Raw genomic sequence first — 19,851 nt, 5'->3', positions numbered from 1 at the left:
ACATCCACGTAAACTTACGTGAGCATTTTACGTAAAGGCTGATGTGTAGGTCATTAATTGGATCAGCATTAGTGGTTGGGCCCCACCTCGGTTGAAATCAGGGGGCTGATTTGTTAGAGATGAAAAGTTTACGTAGCCTTAAGTAGGATGTACGTAGGTCTAGCATTTTTGAAAATAAAATGAAAGGAAACAGTGCACGAGCGTCATAAAACATAAAAGGTCTCTGGCAGCCGCACACAAACGACCGCCAAATACATCATCCGTAAAACATAAAAGGTCTCCAAAAGCAACGCCTTCAAGAAGAAAACAGTGCAGAAACGTCCACGTTGGCCGATCCAAGATCTTAGGTTTTTACCCTGAGGAAGTCCGAGCTCTCAAAGCAATTCTTCCAACAAGGCAATTGCCAAACACAACCAGTGAAGGCCAGGTCTTAGGTTTTCATCCTGAAATTCCTGGCACGAGACCCGAGGAGCACCATGCAAAATGAATTATTTCGGTGTTGTCCCCCACTTGACATTGTTGCTCCTGAGAAATATCCAACACCTAGCTGATTCCATCGCCTCGAAGGCCATGTTCGTATAATTGATCCTCCGATCTTAGCCATCATGACCTTCTCCACAACTATCTTCACCGTAGAAATCGAGAACCCGACACGTTTCATGGTGTCAACGAAGAGCAGAGCTTCTCGTCACATCCTCATGGAACCTCCTAGGCTCAAATGGACTTGCACGATCGAATTCTATTCGATCCAGATATCTTGGGCAAGATCTCAAGCAATAGTTTCGAAACACGTCGATGAACAGATCGAGGAAGATCGATCATGTAGGATGTTAGCATGATGCGAGAGAAGCACGAGGGCCATCACCTTTATTATCACAGCTGCAGCCCCCCGGACCAGCTCGTCGTCGCCCGACCGCAGCCATGGGCCGAGCACCAACCCACCCAGATCCAGATAAGATCGAGGGGAGGGGGGTCAAGGGGAAGGAGGCCTTAAGCGGGCCTGGATTCACCGTCGATCAAGTCGACTCGGGAAGGACGATGTGGGGGTTGGGCGTGGGTTGCGTTTCCCTGGACAAGTTGTTGCCCCTCAAGTTTAGGCCTACACCTCCAGATCCGTCGATCTCAATTTTGATTTCGAGACAAGAAACTTTATGCTCAAGTTTGCCCAGGTTTCATAGAAGTTCTAACTCCGCCACTGAGCTACGTCGGGTTTGATGCAGGCAATCAAACACACCCAGGGTGATTCTACGGTCAAGAGGATAAACATAAACAATAAGTACATACATTACAGTGCCCCGGAACCAAACAAAACATGCATTGAGGCTAGCAGCATAAAGGCAGTCTTCGGTCCAATCTTCCAAACTGGATTGTTTGGCCATGTAAAGGCTGAGCCATCTATGGTAACCACCGTTGGCCTCTTCACCTACTCGGCCCACGGTTTAATTACATAATTTAAACAGGGTTATTCGTTTTGCCCACATATTAAGCTTTTGTTGTTCAATAAAATACCGAAGCCTTGGTAACAATGACATTGTTTTAAGCGGGGGTAAATCGGCAACCAAGCATAAAATACACACATCACAGCTCAGTTCATATCATGCATAATACTGTAGTTTGTTGAGGAGATGAAACTGCCTACTCAGCTTTCCAGATGACAATGGAGGGGTCTCAGACTCCTTCCAGGTACTAACCATTGGAGGGTACCTGTCACCCTGAACATCACCTGCAGCGGCATAAGACTCGAGTTCAGCCATTTCCTCTGGTGTGAGTTTCACAGCTAGTGCTCCCACATTTTGGTTGAAATTTTCGATTTTTGTTGTGCCAGGTATGGGGCAACATCGCTTCCCTGGTGGTGAACCCAAGCCAAGGCAAGTTGTGATGGTGTGCATCCTTTCCTTGTAGCCATCACGTCAACACGCTCAAATATCTGGGCATTCTTCTCGAGACTCTCTGGTTGAAATCTAGGTAAATGCTGTAGAAGTGTAAAATTGTCAGTACAAGATCAAACTGGTAGTGGAAGTTGCACTTCCGCTATATAGGAGAAATGGACAACTCTGTATGTACACTCATGCCAGTTCACAAAACACTGTCATTTTAGACAATGATATGGTCCTCGCAGCACTTTTATTATGATATACTCCTCCGTCCCAAAATAAGTGTCTCAACTTTATACTAGCTTTAGTACAAATTGTACTAAGCTCAAAACACTTATTTTGGAACGGAGGGAGTACTTTGTTACCAGCAGCTTTACAAGTTCAAATGCTAGTTGACAAAAATTGTCGAATTTGCATGAACAGTCAAAACGGCATTCCCCCCCCCCCCCCCCCCCTCTCTGGTCTGACCATTTACAAGTTCAAATGCTAGTTGAGAAAATTCGTTGATTTGCATGAACAGTCAAAACGGCATTTTCCACCTCTCTGGTGTGACCATTTACTGGGGCACACCAGTAAGGCCAGTAACTGACCGATAGCAAAAAATACCGGCCAGTTACCAAAACTTTCGGCACAACGCAAGGCCGTCAATAGAGTGACAGCTACTGCTCCTGGGGAAGATGACAGATAGGGAGGCAGAAGTGCCAAGGGGAACAAAAGAGCGATCATGTTAGTGACAGAGTACAAGAGCGGACACACTAATACCATGTAGTAGGCTACTAACACTTACCACTCTGTTGCATTTCATTGATCACGAATAACTAGAGTATTATTTTTTCAAAAAAAAATGAGGGAAGAGTAAATTGATTACATGAGGTAACCTTAAAAGAGACAACACTATCCTAAAAGTGTATATCACAACAAATGATGCGCTAGTGCTCGTAGAGAGTAGAGAATAGACCGTGATGGTAGAGTACCATGCATACATGCAGGACATGCCACACAAACCAAGTGCAGGTCTAACACATATATCCAATACAAATACATTTGGTCAATGTACCCTTGTAGATGTATGCAATGTGAATCAATGCAGGCATGGTAATTGTTGTGATGTGTCACAGTCCTAGAATTGGTGTACTTAAGTGCATCATTATTCATGCATCATGTTGAATTCAAATGAAATTGAATTGAGGAACTAACAAGCCTCGGAAATAATTTTGTCAAAATGACGAGGATAAAAATTGCTTCAAACAAGCCCAAGAAAATGTTCCTCATATTCTGAGAAATTATTCCGGCAAGAGTTAAAATGCAAACCAATATTTTAGAATAACAGAAATATTTAAATTTGGGCATCTGATTTAATCCAAAAATTAATTGCATTGGATTTATATTTATATTAAACAGAATATGGATTCAATAATTCTCAAAATCCATGTGTGACTTGGGTTTTGTCCATTATATCCACATGCCAATTTTCAGGATTTTATAATATGTTTTGATATTTTAAACAAACCAGAACAAATTGCAGAAAACAGAAAGAAATAGAAATAATGGAAGAAAGCCCACCTGGGCTTTACCTGTTGCAGAAACGGCCAGCCCAGGGCACGGTCGTCTTCCACCTTTGCCAGTAGGCAGAGGAGAAGGCGAGCACGGTGGGTGACCGTGCCAGCTCCTGCTTCGCTGTGTCATCGCCTCCCTCACCCCAGCCGTTGCCATCAGGATCAGGAGACCCCGTACACCCTACCGTCGAACCCGACCATTCCTGAAGCTCGCCGCCGCTGAGCTCCTCACCGCCGTCGTTTTAGACCCCCCCCCCCCCCGGCTCAAACTGATGGCTCCATCAGATGCGCGCAAGCCCAGGACTCCAACCGTAGTCGCTGCCGTCTAATTGGTCACCGTACGGTGAAATCCGACGACCTCCGCCGTGTTTGATGTCTCCGGCGTTGAGCCGCCGGTGGCTTTGACCCCGCTGACCAGAGGTTTGACCTCTCTGGGTCAGTGACAGGTGGGCCAGCCCCTGAGTTAGTTAGCCTAATGAGTTAATTAAATAGTTTAAATCATGTTAATTAACTGTGCCACTGACACTGGACCCCACGGGCTAATTAATCCCTTGTTTAAAATTCAACCCTTTTAATTAAAGCTGAGCCACTGTGGACCCCACACGTCAGATTTGATCTGACCGGTCCTATTGACTTGCTGACGCCAGCACGACGCAGGGATGACACAATAATCCATTCTAGATTTATTTAATTCCATAAAATAACCTAAACTTCTAAAATTCATAGAAAATAATCTATAACTCCAATGAAAATAATTTATGTATGAAAAATTATCACAAAGTGCAAGGAATCTGTTTATGCCATGTTCATTCATGTTTGAACAAGTTAACATCACTGTTTAGGACAAATCATGACTAGGACAATTTATGAAATAACATTTGGAGTTGGAATTTAATATATATTTGAATTCCACTTCACTTAATATGGCTATCTATTGCATTAGGTCAATTAAATGTTTTAACATGACATATCATCCATCTAGTTGTGCATTGCATGAATTGAATGTTGTTCCCTCTTGTTTGGCGGTGGCTGTTCTCCCTCGGTAGATGGTTCTGACGTTGTTATCATTGACATTAATGAAGAGAAGTGTTATCTATGGGAAATATGCCCTAGAGGCAATAATAAATTGGTTATTATTATATTTCCTATTTCATGATAATTGTCTACTATTCATGCTATAATTGTATTAATCGAAAACCGTAATACATGTGAGAATATATAGACCACAATGTGTCCCTAGTGAGCCTCTAGTTGGCTAGCTCGTTGATCAATAGATGATCATGGTTTCCTGATCATGGACATTGGATGTCACTGATAACGGGATCACATCATTGAGGAATGATGTGATAGACAAGACCCAATCCTAATCGTAACACTAGATCGCGTTGTTCGTCTGCTAAAGCTTTTCTAGTGTCAAGTATCATTTCCTTAGACCATGAGATTGTGCAACTCCCGGATACCGTAGGAGTGCTTTGGATGTATCAAACGTCACAACGTAACTGGGTGATTATAAAGGTGCACTACGGGTATCTCCGAAAGTGTTTGTTGGGTTGTGCGAATCGAGACTGGGATTTGTCATTCCGTGTGACGGAGAGGTATCTCTGGGCCCACTCGGTAATTCATCATCATATTGAGCTCAGTGTGACTAAGGAGTTAGCCACGGATGATGTGTTACGGAACGAGTAAAGAGACTTGCTGCTAACGAGATTGAACAAGGTATAGGGAATACCGACGATCGAATCTCGGGCGAGTATCATACCGATAGACAAAGGGAATTGCATATGGGATTGATTGAATCCCCAACATCATGGTTCATCCGATGAGATCATCGTGGAACATGTGGGAACCAACATGGATATCCAGACCCCGTTGTTGGTTATTAACTGGAGAGATGTCTCGGTCATGTCTGCATGTCTCCCGAATCCGTAGGGTCTGCACACTTAAGGTTCGATGACGCTAGGGTTATAGGGAAATAATGCACGTGGTTATAGAAGGTTGTTCAGAGTCCCGGATGAGATCCCGGACGTCACGAGGAGCTCCGGAATGGTCCCGGAGGTAAAGATTGATATATAGAAAGTCCTGTTTTGGTCACCGGAAAAGTTTCAGGCTCATCGGTGTTAGGAAGTATTAGTATTAGTCTAGGAGTCCTTATTAGTCTATGTTTACTTTCCTTGCACCTCAAGTCATGTGTAATATATATATATGCCCCTTGGGTCTTCAATAAAGATAAGTTGCTTTCCTAACATGGTATTAGAGCCCTAGGTTATTTTTTCGCACGCGCAACTCGTGCAGATCCAATTTGCGCCGCCACCAACCTCCTCTCGCCGGACGCCCTCCCCCTGGCAATGCCGCCATCGTCCTCTGGCCGTCTCGCTGCTCTCCCTCCCCCTTCACGCGCCCTGCCCAGGTCCTTCCTGGTCAACGCTCTCTCCAGGTCAGGAGATTGGGCCGCCGCAGTCAAGGCTGGCTCCAGATCTTGCAGAGGGAGGCGAGAGGCTTCTTCTTCCTGCTCCCGTCGGATCCCGCTGCAGCTCCTGGATCCAGCCGCTCCAGGTCGCGCCGCCTCATCTCCCGCCGCTCCAGCTCGCGCCGCTGGACGGTGGCCCTGCTCCTGGACTCCCTATCTCCTACCGCTGGACCAGGATTGTCCCGATCCCGATTGGATCCGGATCTCCGCTCGCCAGATCCAAGCTGGTGATGCCCGTAACTTGCGGTCGTGATGACCATCCGCCCGTGACGTGCGCCTGCCCAGCCATGATCGCCCGCATGGCAGGCTGCCGACTCGATCCGCCCAATGGGTCAAATCTCTGGCTGATTGGCTCGACCTGGTTGGCTACTGCGCCGCGTTCACTCCCCCGTGCGCCAGATCGGGATGGCCCGCGTGCGGCTCTTCCTTCAACTACTGCTAGCGGCTGGTTGCGTTTTGCTGCTGCAGGCATGCTGCTCCGTCTACTGTCGCAAGCTGGCCTGACTACGTGCTGCTGCTAGCTGCTTCCTCCTATACTATGTGGTGATGTTCCCTGCTACTACGTGCTGCTGCTAGCTGCTTCCTCCTATACTATGTGGTGATGTTCCCTGCTACTACGTGGTGCTCATGTCCCCGTTGTTCTTAGTTCTTTTAGTTTCTATAATTCCGCTGCATCCACCAAATCCGTTGATATTTTGTGTTTTCTCATGCCATGCGAGTCCACCATACCTTAATCCGTCAGCCTTTCTTTGGTCCTGATCCTTTCTATGCAACTTTTGTGGCCTATTTGCCCTTGTTGTTTTCTATAGGATTTTCTGGACTTCTTTTGCATTGTCGATCTACCCATCGTGTCTTATCCGCCGAGCTTCTTTCGCCGACGTTGTCGTGACTATGATTTCCGCGCAATGCTTTATTCTCTTGATGTGCCATCTTCTTTGACAACCCATCTTCTCTGATACTTATCTTGTATCTTCAAGTGATGCGGTGTCTTCCTCTTGATGTGCCATCTTCTTTTGACAACCCATCTTCTCTTGATACTTATCTTGTATCTTCAAGTGATGCGGTGTCTACCTCGATGTGCCATCTCTTCGTTATCTCCTTCGCGACTCGACAAGTTTTGAAGACTCTTCATGCTACGACGACACTCTCAAGACGCGGATTTGGATTATCCTTTTTTAGTATTACACTTCTTCAAATGCAATGCTATTGCATACGCTTTGCATTTGAGGGGGTTAGGAAGTATTAGTATTAGTCTAGGAGTCCTTATTAGTCTATGTTTACTTTCCTTGCACCTCAAATCATGTGTAATATATATATATGCCCCTTGGGTCTTCAATAAAGATAAGTTGCTTTCCTAACAATCGGTAGTGTACCGGAGGGTGCCAGAGGACCCCGAAAGGGATGTGACGACCAAAGGACTTCACGGGCTGTTAGAGGAGGTGGACCAGCCCTTATTGGGCTGGCCAAGGCCTTCCCTAAAGGCCCATGCGGCTAGGGATAAAGAGATAAGGCAAAGGAGATTTAAAAGGAAGGGATCCACTCTCCCTTGTGGGAGGTGGACTCTCCCTTAGCTCGGCCGAACCTCTCCTCCTTGGAGGAGGGCCAAGGCAGCCCTCCCTCTCCCTCCTCCTATATATACTTGAGGTTTTGGCCTTTTGAGACACACAATTGATCTCTCCATGGCGCAGCCATACCCTTCCTCCTCCTCGTCCTCCGTAGCTGAAAGTGCATGCTATGCCCTAATCGCCTTTTTGGTGTTAATGACAACACATACATAGGAAACTAATCCTATTTGTTGAGTGTATCTCAGGATGGCAAGTACTTTAGTAGATTGAGAATTATGTGCCAAAGGTTGTCCGAGAAGATTGGGGATTTATATTTCGAGAAGGCTCGGATTAAGAAAAGATGATGTAGACTAGTCCTTTGAGTTTACTGACACGAGTATAGGGATCCCGCACTATTAAGAGGGGATCACAGTTTTGCGATGAACTTGCTCATATACCACATCTTTACTCGTCATACCCAATTCCACATATTCTCCACTTTTTCTTATATCAATACAGCTCTATTGCCTCTGACATCCGTCCTCCGACGTCCGAGGGCGGACGTCCGCCGCTTCGAAATCCGCAGCCCTTCACCAAGTTTGTGAGTCATATAACTCGAAATCTGCTCCTCCGACATCCGAGGGCCGGACGTCCGACCAGCCCGAAACCGAGCTCCGCACTCGAGAAGTTGAGTTCTATAACTCGGATTTCGGCTCCCTCCGTACGTCCGAGGGAAATCCAAAACCTACCACCGAAGAAGTTGAGTTCTATAACTCGGATTCCGGCTCCTCCGGACGTCCGAGGGCCGGACGTCCGTCTCTTCGAAATCCGAACCACCCACCGAAGGGCTGAGTCGAATAACCCGAATTCCGGTCCTCTCCTGACGTCCGGCCACTGCTTCAATACAGATTTTTAGTCATATCTACAGCCTCGACGACCGACTCGCTGACGCCCGACTCGGATGCCCGACGCCGCAACTCGCTCGACGTCCGACTCGTGTGACTTAAAGTGCCCCCAACGGCTGGATTTCACTCCCCACTATATATACTCTTCTCCCACCTCGGAAAGGGTGTTCAACACAGCTAGAATACACCCAAGAACACCTTTCCTCTCACTCACTCTTGTCTACACCAAATCCTAGATCCCAAGAGCATTTGTGAGTCCCTTTGAGTGTTGTTGCAATCAAAAGATAGATCGCCTCCTCTCCTCCTTCCCACCAAAGTGATTTGTGATTTGAGCAAGTTTTGAGCAATCCCCGTGATCTTGTTACTCTTGAGGTTGGAGACTCCTAGGCGGTAGGAGTCTCTCGGAGAGGAATCAAACCATTGTGATATCCCCTAAAGTTTGTGAAGGTTTGGAAGCCACCTCAAGGCTTACCACTAGTGGTTGAGAAACGCTTCGTGGAGTTATCTCAAAGGGAGAATAGGGTGAGCCTTCGTGGCGTTGGTGTGCCTTTGTGGTAACATCCGCCTCTAACGTGACGTAGCTTCCTCCAAGGAAGTGAACATCGGGATACATCCTTGTCTCTCTTGGAATTACTGTATTCCTAACCCTAACTCTCTACTTGTGTTAATCCTTATTACATACTTGTATTTGATTATTGTTTACCGCTTGTCTTACTTCACTCTAAATAGCTTACTCCTTGTCATAGCAATTATTAGGCTTACACTCATATTCCGCACTTTTGCCTAAAATTGCTAAGTAATTATTAAAATTTGGATTTGTACCTATTCACCCCCTCTAGGTCCATCTCGATCCTTTTCGAGCGCCGCAAGCCCTCGCGAGTTACCATGCAGCCCACCGTCACCACACCGCCGTGCCGCCGGCTCTCCTCAACCTCTCCTCCTCCATGCCGGATCAAGGCATTGGAGACGCACAGGTTGCACGTGTGTTGAACGCGAGGCACCGCATTCGGTGCATAGATCGGAATCGACCGCGATCTCGAATCACTACGAGTACGACTCCATCAACCGCATTCTAGCAACGCTCCGCTTAGCGATCTTCAAAGGTACGAAGATGCTCTACCCTTTGCTCGTTGTTGGTTTCTCCATAGATAGATCCTTGTATGGCGTAGGAAAATATTTGAAATTACTAGTTACCCATCATTATCTTCAATCGCGGCAAGCAAACCCCCTTTGAGCATTTCGATACAATCCCACTTTCTCGCTCCCGCTATCTTTTATTGCATTAAGACAATCAAGATTCAATTGTTGCATGTCTCGTAGTTGAACCCATTCCTCCGCATGACCTGTCTTTACCATAGTAAATAGTTAAAACCACTTAGCATGAGTAGCAACCGCTGAGCCTTGTGTGCTTACTCATCCATGCTTGCTTACCGTACTGCTATGCTTAGAGTTATGTCGGGTCTAATTTATCTAGACAATGAATCGGAATGGTTGTGTTCATGTCCTACTATGCGAGAGTTAAGTGTGTGAATCCGATTTGGTAAAGATAGCGATGAGAGGCCATGTAGGAGTACACGCGGTTTGTCTCATTGGGACCATCCTTAAGAACTCGAGTTATGTGTATGTTATCCAAGACAAGATACTACCACACATTGGGCTCCGTGTACCCGAGCTCTCTCGGCTTATTAATCGCCTTGATCTCTGGCCCAAGAGTTGCAACTAATTTCTCGTGTTTGTAGGAAAAGTATTGGCAACCGTGTTTAGCTCGTCCGAAGGTAGGCTTCATGCGTTAGATACACGGGGCACGTGTACCAAGTGGCACCCGATGGTGGGCTTGTGGAACCCGCACACATCGCTTGAGGCCGCAGAGAAACTTCTGCCGACTTCCTTGCAGTTCGCCTCAAATAGGCGATAAACCCGGACTAGGGTCTTCCTTGGTTAACTGGTCGTGGCCGACACCCACGCCAGTGCTTCCGCTTGAAGGTTGTCGAGATGCATGACGTGCATATGATGATAAATGGTGAGAGTGTGTGTGAAGAAGTATACCCCTCGTAGGGTGAATTAGTCTGCTTCGAATAGTCGCGTCCTCGGATATGGACTATTGGGAAACATTATGTGGTACATACACAACTTTAAATGGATACTCTAAAACACGCAAGATAAGTGTGAGTGCTATGGATGGCCTTCTCGTAGGGAGACGGGAGTGGATCCATAGTGGTGTATTGATTTGGTTAATATGTGGACTCTTGTGCGCTATCCCACCTCAAAGATACTGCTTGTAGTCGTAGTACAGGGTAGCCAATAGTCAAAGCTCGCTTGCTGCAATAAACTCCACATCCTCCTTTGTTGACAATGATGCATATGTAGATAGTTCTGATGTAAGTCTTGTTGAGTACCTTTATACTCACTGTTGCTTAATTTATGTTTTTGCGATGAGACCTTAGTCTCATTAAGGGTTTCTACACGAGGTTTGGCGTTGATCGGATTAGCTTGGGAGTCCTGCATGAGCTATGGCTCCTTTGAAGGGTCGATGTAGATTTTCACCTCCTCCAACCACTTTAGTAGATGTTTGTATCCGACATGTTATGCTTCCGCTTGATGCTTGTATGACTTGAGTGTTGGGTCATGTGACCCCGCTTGTAATATCACACTACATTGACTCTTATGAGTCTTTAATAAATGTTTGAGTCATAGAGTTGTGTTGTGATGACATGTTGTATCTAGACATATCGTGTATATTGTGTGTATGTTTTGAAATGCATTGTATGTTGGGATTCGACACCTAGTTGTATGCCTTCGTAGCCTTCTTTACTGAGAAATGTCTCTTGTGTTTCCACCGAGCCTTGGTAGCTTGCTATGCTCCTATACATCGATTGACCGCATGTATCCTTCTTTGTTGATATGTTTGTCCCAACGGAAAATGTCACGCGTGTAATGAAGTCCATGTAGCTTGCTACGACTCATCTACACACGCCGATGACCGACACCGCATTGCCGGGTTATGTATGCATGTCTCTGCTACGTTGTGTCACTTGGGTCTATAACTAGTCATGTCGATCCGATTCTTTGACATATGGATGCTAGCGACATAATCATATACGTGAGCTAAAGGCACAAACGGTCCGCCAAGGTAAGATGGCAAGCGTTGTGTACTCGTGGTGAGGCCGAAAAGCTATATAATGTGTTACATACTAGATCTCTATGGCTTAGGATCGAGGTCCCGACATGGTGCCTTTGCAATGAGATGAAACAGGTCAATTTATCATTGGCACCTCAATATTTTGAGGGGATACCTAAACTACCCCAAGGTGGAAAATAATAAGATAAGGTACAAAATGTTGAAATATATTTATCCACCATTTGTCATCAGTTCATAATTTGTATGAGCTGGCTGGTGCACGAATTCAATATGCCATCAGGGCCAAGACGCGCAAGACCGATAAACACACTTTTAAATAAAAATAATTGCAGCCTACATTGATCCCATGTCCAAGGCTAGGAGCAGCCTAGGCGTGAGGGGTGTTGAAATATAATGCACACCCTTCTGCATTATTCGGGCTTTTGGATGAACTCTTGTGCATGAGGTCAATACAAAACACTTCAAAAATATTTTTCAAAATCTGGAGAAAATAGTAAATGTTGATAGTGGACTTGCAAATTCTGAAGAAAAAAGTGCCCGCTTGTACATCATCAATAAATAAATAGAGCGTGAAAAACACCTGTCGTAATACCTAATTTATTTTTTATATATACCACAAAATAACATATTTTCGTCTAAAATTTGCAGGTTTGTTATTCGTCTAATAATATACACCCAAGAATTTCTTTTCAGAAATTTGAACCACAGAAGTGTGTCGTTTGAACTTATTGAAAGCATGTTCATTTCTTATAAAGGCAATATGCCCATTTTAGCATGGGCCCATTAGCCTAGTGAGGGTGATATACTGACCCTATTTGACATCTTTGCAATGTACCATAGGAATTACCGTGTTGGAAGTGATACATTAACAATTACCTTTGTAGTCCTATTTGACATCTTTGCAATGTACCATAGGAATTACCGTGTTGGAAGTGATACATTAACAATTACCTTTGTAGTGGTACATCGACAATTTGTCGAATAAGATATCAGTACCACAAGTTTTGGAGTTTGACTAGACATATCTCCAAAACAATGCTTTAAAAAAGTTTCCATAGGATCAAGGGGATGAGGGTCATTCCCATCATGCATAAGGATAATATTTTGATCGTTGCACATTTTAGAAATCTGATGACAATGAAGAACTAAGTTGCAACCACAATGTCATGGGAAGTCACCTTGCGGAAGTCCTGATCTGATAGTGAGTCAACCAATTTTGCTCCTTTAGAGAAGAATCCTCTACCAAGTGGGCTGTAAGCAACAATTCCAATTCCAAGTTCTCTGAAATTTACAAGTAAAATGATTATGATAAATAAAGTGCCCGACCTTTGAACAAACAAAATGGCCTGGATCCCTGGTTTTTGTATAATACCTGCAGGTTGGAATTATGTCTTCTTCGACATCTCTAGACCACAGTGACCACTCCATCTGAACTGCAGTGACGGGATGAACAGCATGAGCCCTCCTGATTGTTGATGCAGATGCTTCAGATAATCCGATGTATTTTATTTTTCCTTCTTCGACAAGCTTCTTGAGTTCCCCCACCTAATAAGGTGGCAAGTAAACTAGTTGGCAACATAAAAAACAAAGGCATGCCTATTTATTTCGGGGTACAGTAAAGGAGCTCTAAATGGAGAAGGATGAGAACAGAAGGACCAGTCCTACAGTTGTGTGTACACATAAAGGACGGCCATAAGACATCAACCATCTGGTGTATTAGATGTGTATAGCCCTTTTCTGTATATCCCCATTGTATAAGGAGTTTTCTTGCCTTTTATCACATGTATATGTACTGCCCTTGGGCCCCCTGAATGTTAGTTGCTCATTTCTAACATGATATCAGATGCTTAGGTTCTCCTCCCGCACGCTACAGCTCCATGCTCTCTCCTCCACCGCCGCCACGCTAGCTGCCGCCGCTGGCTAGCTCCTCCCGCCCCGCCACCCCTAGCCACTTCGCCGCCCTTCCTCCTCCGGCTGCCCCGGCTTTATTGCCGCCTCTACTTGCCCGGCCCCGACCGGATTTGCCGCCCAACCACACCAAGCCCGGCCCGCCCGCAATCCGCTCGCGCCGACTCGCCTCGCCTGCCCCGCCAGATCCGCCACCGCGATCGCTCCGCTCGCCTCGCCGGCTGCCTGCCGCTTTCTCGCGACGCCGGTTGCGCTGTCGGGCTATCGGCTAGCCCGGCCGCGTGCCATCCGCCCTACTCCCGCCGCCTCGTGGGTCGCGGTGCTCGCTCGTGGTCCCCGCTCCGCCTTGCTCGCGCCGGTCTCGCTCGGGTTGATCCAGATCGGGCTGACCCTATCCCAAAAAAAGAGAGAGGGAGATCAGCATGTCTTCTTCAAGCTATGTCGTTGTTTCTGCTCGTGATCTTCGATGACACCGACTATGCTGAGTTTGTGGGCTTTGCGATCCACATGCGCGGCTTCCTGTGGAGCGTTTCCGGTGAGCTCCCATGTCCGCCATGCACCGTGCTCCTATGGCTCTACCCCGCCGTGCCGCCTGCTCGGCGGTGATGCTTCCGTGCTGATCGGGATGCAGCCAAGGCTCGATGATGCTATGGTCGATGCCTATAATCAATGTGATCAGCCTATTCGATGCTCTTTCGTCACCGTGATGATCTGCCGCTTATACTCGGTGATGCAATGATGATGCTCAAGGCCGTTGTTCTCCTCGCGAGTGTTCTCTCGCTTGCCTCAAAGTTCATGGGTCTCGGACTCGTGCAGCAATGTGCTCTTATCTCCTGCCGCTACGCCTCCGGTGATGCTCTCTACTTATCTCGTGGTGTGTCAGAGCACGCTCTTCAAAGAAGGTGACTCTTCCGTTGATGAGTTCTACACACGAGTTCCGCCAACCGATACCACTTGACTCTCTTCGCACAGCTTGTTTGTGGAGCTTGTCGTTGTTGCCAAGACTATGCAGTCCGACTTGGAGTTTCCGCTGTCCATGAGTTCTTATCTCGCTCCGCCTCGAGTTTGAGCCTCTGCGTGCTCACTTGCTTGCTCGTGGTCGTGTTCCTATCATGAGGTACTTGCCGAGCTCGCGCGAGGAGACCCGCCTTCGCTTCGTGGGTTGCTTGCGCCTTTCGTGTTGGCTGTCCGAGCTCCGTGCATCTCGCCGCCCCACCGCACCACCGCTCCGCCACACCACAGGGGGATGGGTCGCCCGCTTATGCCGAGAAGGGCCTGGCCGCACCGTGATACATTCCGTGGCTACCGATCCAGTGCCAGTCACCTGAGTCCGATTGTTGCCAAAGTGAGACGAGAGGCGTTCTTCCTCCACCGGAAGTCCCGCATCTTCCTCGACTCCATAACTCACTCGAACATGACATTATCCGCCAAGCGCCCCGGCTTCCTCTCGGCTCTTCATTGACGGATTCCGCGCGCGTGACTGCCTCCCACCCTTCATCACCATTGGCACCTACACAATGTACATCTTCGTGGGTTCTGATTCCGAGCTTTTTTGTTCCCGGTGTCTTCTCGATTCTTCCGCGTTGTCTTTCTTCAACCTCTTGATTCGCCTGTTAATGTTCTCACCGCCGATGGCACACCCTTCTTGTTGCTAGTCGTGGCATCCTTTCTACTCCGCTCTTTTATGTTCCCGGTGTTTCTCATGTTCCCGCCTTACCATGAACCTCTTGTGCGCGCCCAACTTACGATTCTCGGTTGTCGTAAATTCTTGATACCGACTCTTGCTCTATTCAGGATCTTCGCACCAAGGCTCGTGGTGCCGCCCTCGATCGTGAGCCTGAGGGTCTTTGGGAGGTTGACTGCTTCATGTTCCTTTCGCGCCACCACTTCGCCAGCTCATGCACTTGTTGCCTCCTCTTCTCGCGACCTTCCAAGAGGGCATCATCGACTTGGTCACCTATGTTGTTCCCGCTTGTCGTTGTTGGTGCGCAGGGTGTCTTAGGGTCTCGTCTCTAGAGATGTATCTTTACATTGTAATGGTTGTAGACTTGGCAAAGAGACTCAATTACCTTATCCTACTAGTGAGTCAAGATCTCAGTCCCTTTGACTTAGTTCATTCTAATGTATGGGGTCATGCTACCTTTGATTTGAAAGGTGGTCATCGCTATTATGTTTTGTTTATTGATGATTTCTCTCGCTACACTTGGTTATACTTTATGAAATCTCGTAGCAAGGTTCTCTCTATATACAAACGATTTGCTCCATGGTTCACACCCGCTTTCCACGCTTATTCGTATTTTTCGTGTTGACTCGGACGAGAGTATATCTTCCAAATGTTGCGTGCCTTTCTTGCGGACAGGTACTCTTGCCCAATTCTCACGTCCCGGTGCCCATGCTCGAATGGCGCTGCGGAATGCAAGCATCGTCATCTACTTGAGACGGCTCGTGCGCCGATGATCGCAGCTTCCTTCCACCCCATTTTTGGGCCGAGGCCGTCTCCGCATCCACCTATTTCATCAACATTCAGCCATCGGTTGCCTTGCGGTGGCATTCCTATGGAGTGTCTCACTGCGTTCTCCCGACTACTCAACTCTTTATATGTTTGGGTGTGTCGCTATGTCCTTCTTGCCCGCGAGAACGCACCAAACCGACGCTCTCGGTCGAGTGTGTTTTTCTTGTCTATAGTGATGAGCACAAGGGCTATCGTTGTTGAGATCCTATTGGTCGCGTTGTCGCATTTCGTGTGATATGACTTTCGATGAGTCTCGCTTCTTACTACCACGCCCTTCCTCCTCGAGCTTTTCTGTGGACGATATTTCTTTTCTTCTTCTTCCTGATACACCCTCCTATGTGCCTCATGTCTCCCCCTTCCTCCGGCACATCTCCCTCTTCCTCATCCACCACCGACACCACCTTCCCCTCCGTCCTTCTCCCCACCATCATCCTCCATCTCTCCTTCTCCTCCATCCTCCTCCCCACCCTCATCATCCGTCTCTCCTTTTCCTCTCCACTACACTCGCCGCCCTTGTAGTGAAGATGATCCTACTGACGCGCCCTCCACTTCCGGAGCGCCCCCTTCACGCCTCCCTGGCTCATAACCTTCGTGCTCGGCCTCGCCTCCCACCTGATCGCTATTCTCCTGACCGTTATGGTCTCTCTGTTGTGGTTGAGCCCACTTCTTATCGGGCTGCCATGGCTCAGCCTGAATGGTAGCTTGTGATGGCCGAGGAGCTTGCTGCCCTTGAGCACAATGGCACCTGGGATCTGGTTTCCCTTCCCTCCTGTGTTCGTCCCATCACCTGCAAGTGGGTCTATAAGATTAAGACTCACTCTGATGGTTCTCTTGAGCGCTACAAAGCTCGTCTTGTGGTTCGTGGTTTTCAGCAGGAGCAAGGACGCGATTATGATGAGACATTTGCTCCTGTAGCCCACATGACCACTGTCCACACTCTCCTTGTTGTGGCTTCTGTTCTTCATTGGTCTGTGTCTCAACTTGACGCCCAAAACGCTTTTCTCAATGGTGAGTTGCGCGAGGAGGTTTATATGCAGCCACCACCGGGGTACCATGCTCCTAATGGTATGGTTTGCGGACTTTGACGCTCCCCTCTATGGTCTAAAACAGGCCCCTCGACCCTGGTTTGAGTGTTTCGCCTCTCTGGTGACTGTCGCGGGCTTCTCTCCCAGTGATCATGACCCTGCGTTGTTTGTTCACACGTCTCCTCATGGTCAGACTCTTCTCCTTCTCTATGTTGATGACATGATCATCACTGGTGATGACTCCGACTACATTGCCTTTGTCAAGGCCCGCCTTCGCGACCAGTTCCTCATGTCTGATCTTGGTCCCCTTTGCTATTTTCTTGAGATAGAGATTTCTTCGACCCCTGATAGCTTCTTCACCCCCAGGAAAAATAGATTCGGGATCTTCTTGCTCGCTCCGCTCTCGGTGATGAGCGCACTTTTGTGACTCCTATGGAGCTCAACGTTTAGCTTCGTGATTCTGACGGTGATCTTCTTCCAAATCCCACTCACTATAGCCACCTCCTCCGTGTTCTACGATACCTTCGTGGCACGATCTCTCATCGCATTTTCTTTCCACGCTCCAGCTCACTCGAGCTCCAGCCCTACTCTGATGCTACATGTGCTAGTGATCCCTCTGATCGCCGCTCGCTATCTGCTTGCTATGTCTTTCTTGGTGGCTCTCTTATCGCCTGAAAGACCAAGAAATAGACTGCAGTTTCTCGCTCGAGTACCGAGGCTGAGTTGTGTGCGATGGCTATACTGACGGCTGAGGTGATCTGGTTACGATGGTTACTCGAGGACTTTGATGTGTCTGCTACTACATCGACTCCCTTACTGTCCAACAACACAGGCGCACTCAGTATCGCGCGAGATCCGGTGAAGCATGAGCTCACCAAGTACATCGATGTAGATGCCCACTTTGTGGGCGCTGTTGTGCAGATGAGACTCTCGCTCTTCACTATTTGCCCTCTGAGTTACAATTGACAGGCTTCTTCACGAAGGCACATACTCGAGCACAACATGGGTTCTTTCTTTTCAAACTCAGTGTTGTTGATTCACCATAAGTTTGAGGGGGATGTTAGATGTGTATAACCTCTTTTCTTTATATCCCCATTGTATAAGAAGTTTTTTTGTCTTTTACCACATGTATATGTGCTGGCCCTTGCCCCCCTGTAAACGTGAGTTGCTTATTCCTAAGACGGTAAACCAGCCTACACCGACCCCTTCTCTGTTGTTCTAAGAAACTTGACTTCTCTCCAATTGTATGTACGTATCCATAACTATAACCACCACAAATATTAAAAAAAACACTCCAAAAACAAAAACAGACCAAGAAAATATTACTCCTTCCGTTTGAAAATACTTGTCATGAGAATAAATGTATCTAGATGTATTTAAATTCTAAATACATTTATTTTTATTTATTTTTTACTACAAGTAATCTCGGACGGAGGGAGTAGTTAGAGACGATACTCACCGTGACCTCGATAGGCACCCTGGTGTCGACGCGGTGCTGGTAGTAAAGGTCAATGCAGCTGACGCCGAGCCGCTTGAGGCTGCCCTCGCACGCCGCCCGCACGTAGGCCGGATCCCCGCGAACCTCCCGCTTGCCGTCGGCGAAAGAGATGCCGAACTTGGTGGCCAGCTCTACCCTCTCCCTCACGCCCCCTAGCAGCGCCTGTCACAAGCAGAGCATTACATCGAGCGGCGAGCGCCTTTAGTGCGCGCTCATGAATCGAAGATCTGAGCATGCTTGCAGAGTATAGCCGACCTTGCCGAGGAGGATCTCGTTGGTGTGCGGCCCATAGATATCGGAGGAGTCGAGCAGGGTGACGCCGGCGGCGACGGCGTGGTGGATGAGCGCGACCATGTCTGGCTCCGGCTTGGGCGGGCGTAGAAGGCGGACATACCCATGCAGCCGAGGCCCTGCGCCGAGACCTCCATCCCCTGGGAGCCCAGCTTCACGCGTGGCACCACCGTGACAGGAGCGGTCGCCATGATCGTCAAGGTAGTGCTCCCGCTGGTGTTGGGTGAATAGTTTTGGTCTGGCTCTGACGTAAATGAGGAGCAGCTAGGCGTTCTCGAAGCTTTCCATTGTTTGTTTGTGCGAGTGTATGAGATGTTCTCACTTCTGAGGTTGGTGGAATGCCGGTATCAGTTTTTTTTCTTTAGTCAATTAGTGCATCTCTACCAAACCCCGCAGATCCGTAAAAGGGGTTTACATTTTGCGGAAAAACGATTTTGTGGGCCGGGGTAGAGTTAGACCCCGTAAACCAATAAAAAGAATATTCTTTGAATATACCGATTTTAGCCTATTTTTTTCTTCTCGTCCTCTTCCTCACGTCAATCTAAAATCGACACATACCGTAGGACACGGCGGCCACCGCCGAATAAGCAGACAACGAAGACGCGGGGCGACCTTCGACGGACGAGCGGCTGTCGGCAGACGGGCGGGGCGGGCGGCGGCGGGAGTCCTCCGCGAGCTAGAGCTACCTAGCTCGTTCAAATCAATTCAGCCAAAGCTAGCTAGCTAGCTAGCTCCGTTGGAATGTATCGATTCACCTAGCTAGATAGCTAGCTAGCGTCCTTTGAATCGAATCGATTCAGTAAGCTAGCTAGCTCCTTCGTCAGGAGAGCCGCACACGGGCACGTCCAGCAGCGCGGCGGACAGTCAGCGGGCGCGACGGCCGGGGCGGGCGGCCGACGCATGATCGGGGACGGACGGACGGGAGCAAACCATGAATTTCCCGATGGCACTTGAACTCCTGCTAACGGTGGTTCGCGTATAAAGGTCGTCTTCGGGCTGCCTCCAAAATCCTTATTTTCATGGATTTGACGGAGATGTTTTCAGTGCCCCTTAAAAAAACTACAGACCGCGGCCCGATACTGGGTCTGATCTGACAGCTTTTTCGCATGGACCTATATTCTGACGGTTATTA

At 47.9% G+C, this 19,851-nt stretch overlaps 1 pseudogene across 1 annotated transcript; it reads right to left on the bottom strand.

Annotated features, from left to right (window-relative positions):
- Positions 1–1,343: 1,343 nt before the first annotated feature.
- On the bottom strand, positions 1,344–19,045 carry LOC123426451 (annotated as a pseudogene). The gene is made up of 5 exons (XR_006622214.1): positions 18,684–19,045; positions 18,390–18,590; positions 12,858–13,030; positions 12,664–12,766; positions 1,344–1,972 (listed from the first exon to the last, which is right to left on the bottom strand). The product of XR_006622214.1 is annotated as a probable aldo-keto reductase 2 (transcript).
- Positions 19,046–19,851: the final 806 nt, after the last annotated feature.

The sequence above is a fragment of the Hordeum vulgare genome, chromosome 2H (assembly GCF_904849725.1).
Source record: "Hordeum vulgare subsp. vulgare chromosome 2H, MorexV3_pseudomolecules_assembly, whole genome shotgun sequence".
Classification (NCBI taxonomy): Eukaryota; Viridiplantae; Streptophyta; class Magnoliopsida; order Poales; family Poaceae; genus Hordeum; species Hordeum vulgare.
This window is presented reverse-complemented; position numbering and strand designations above follow the sequence as displayed.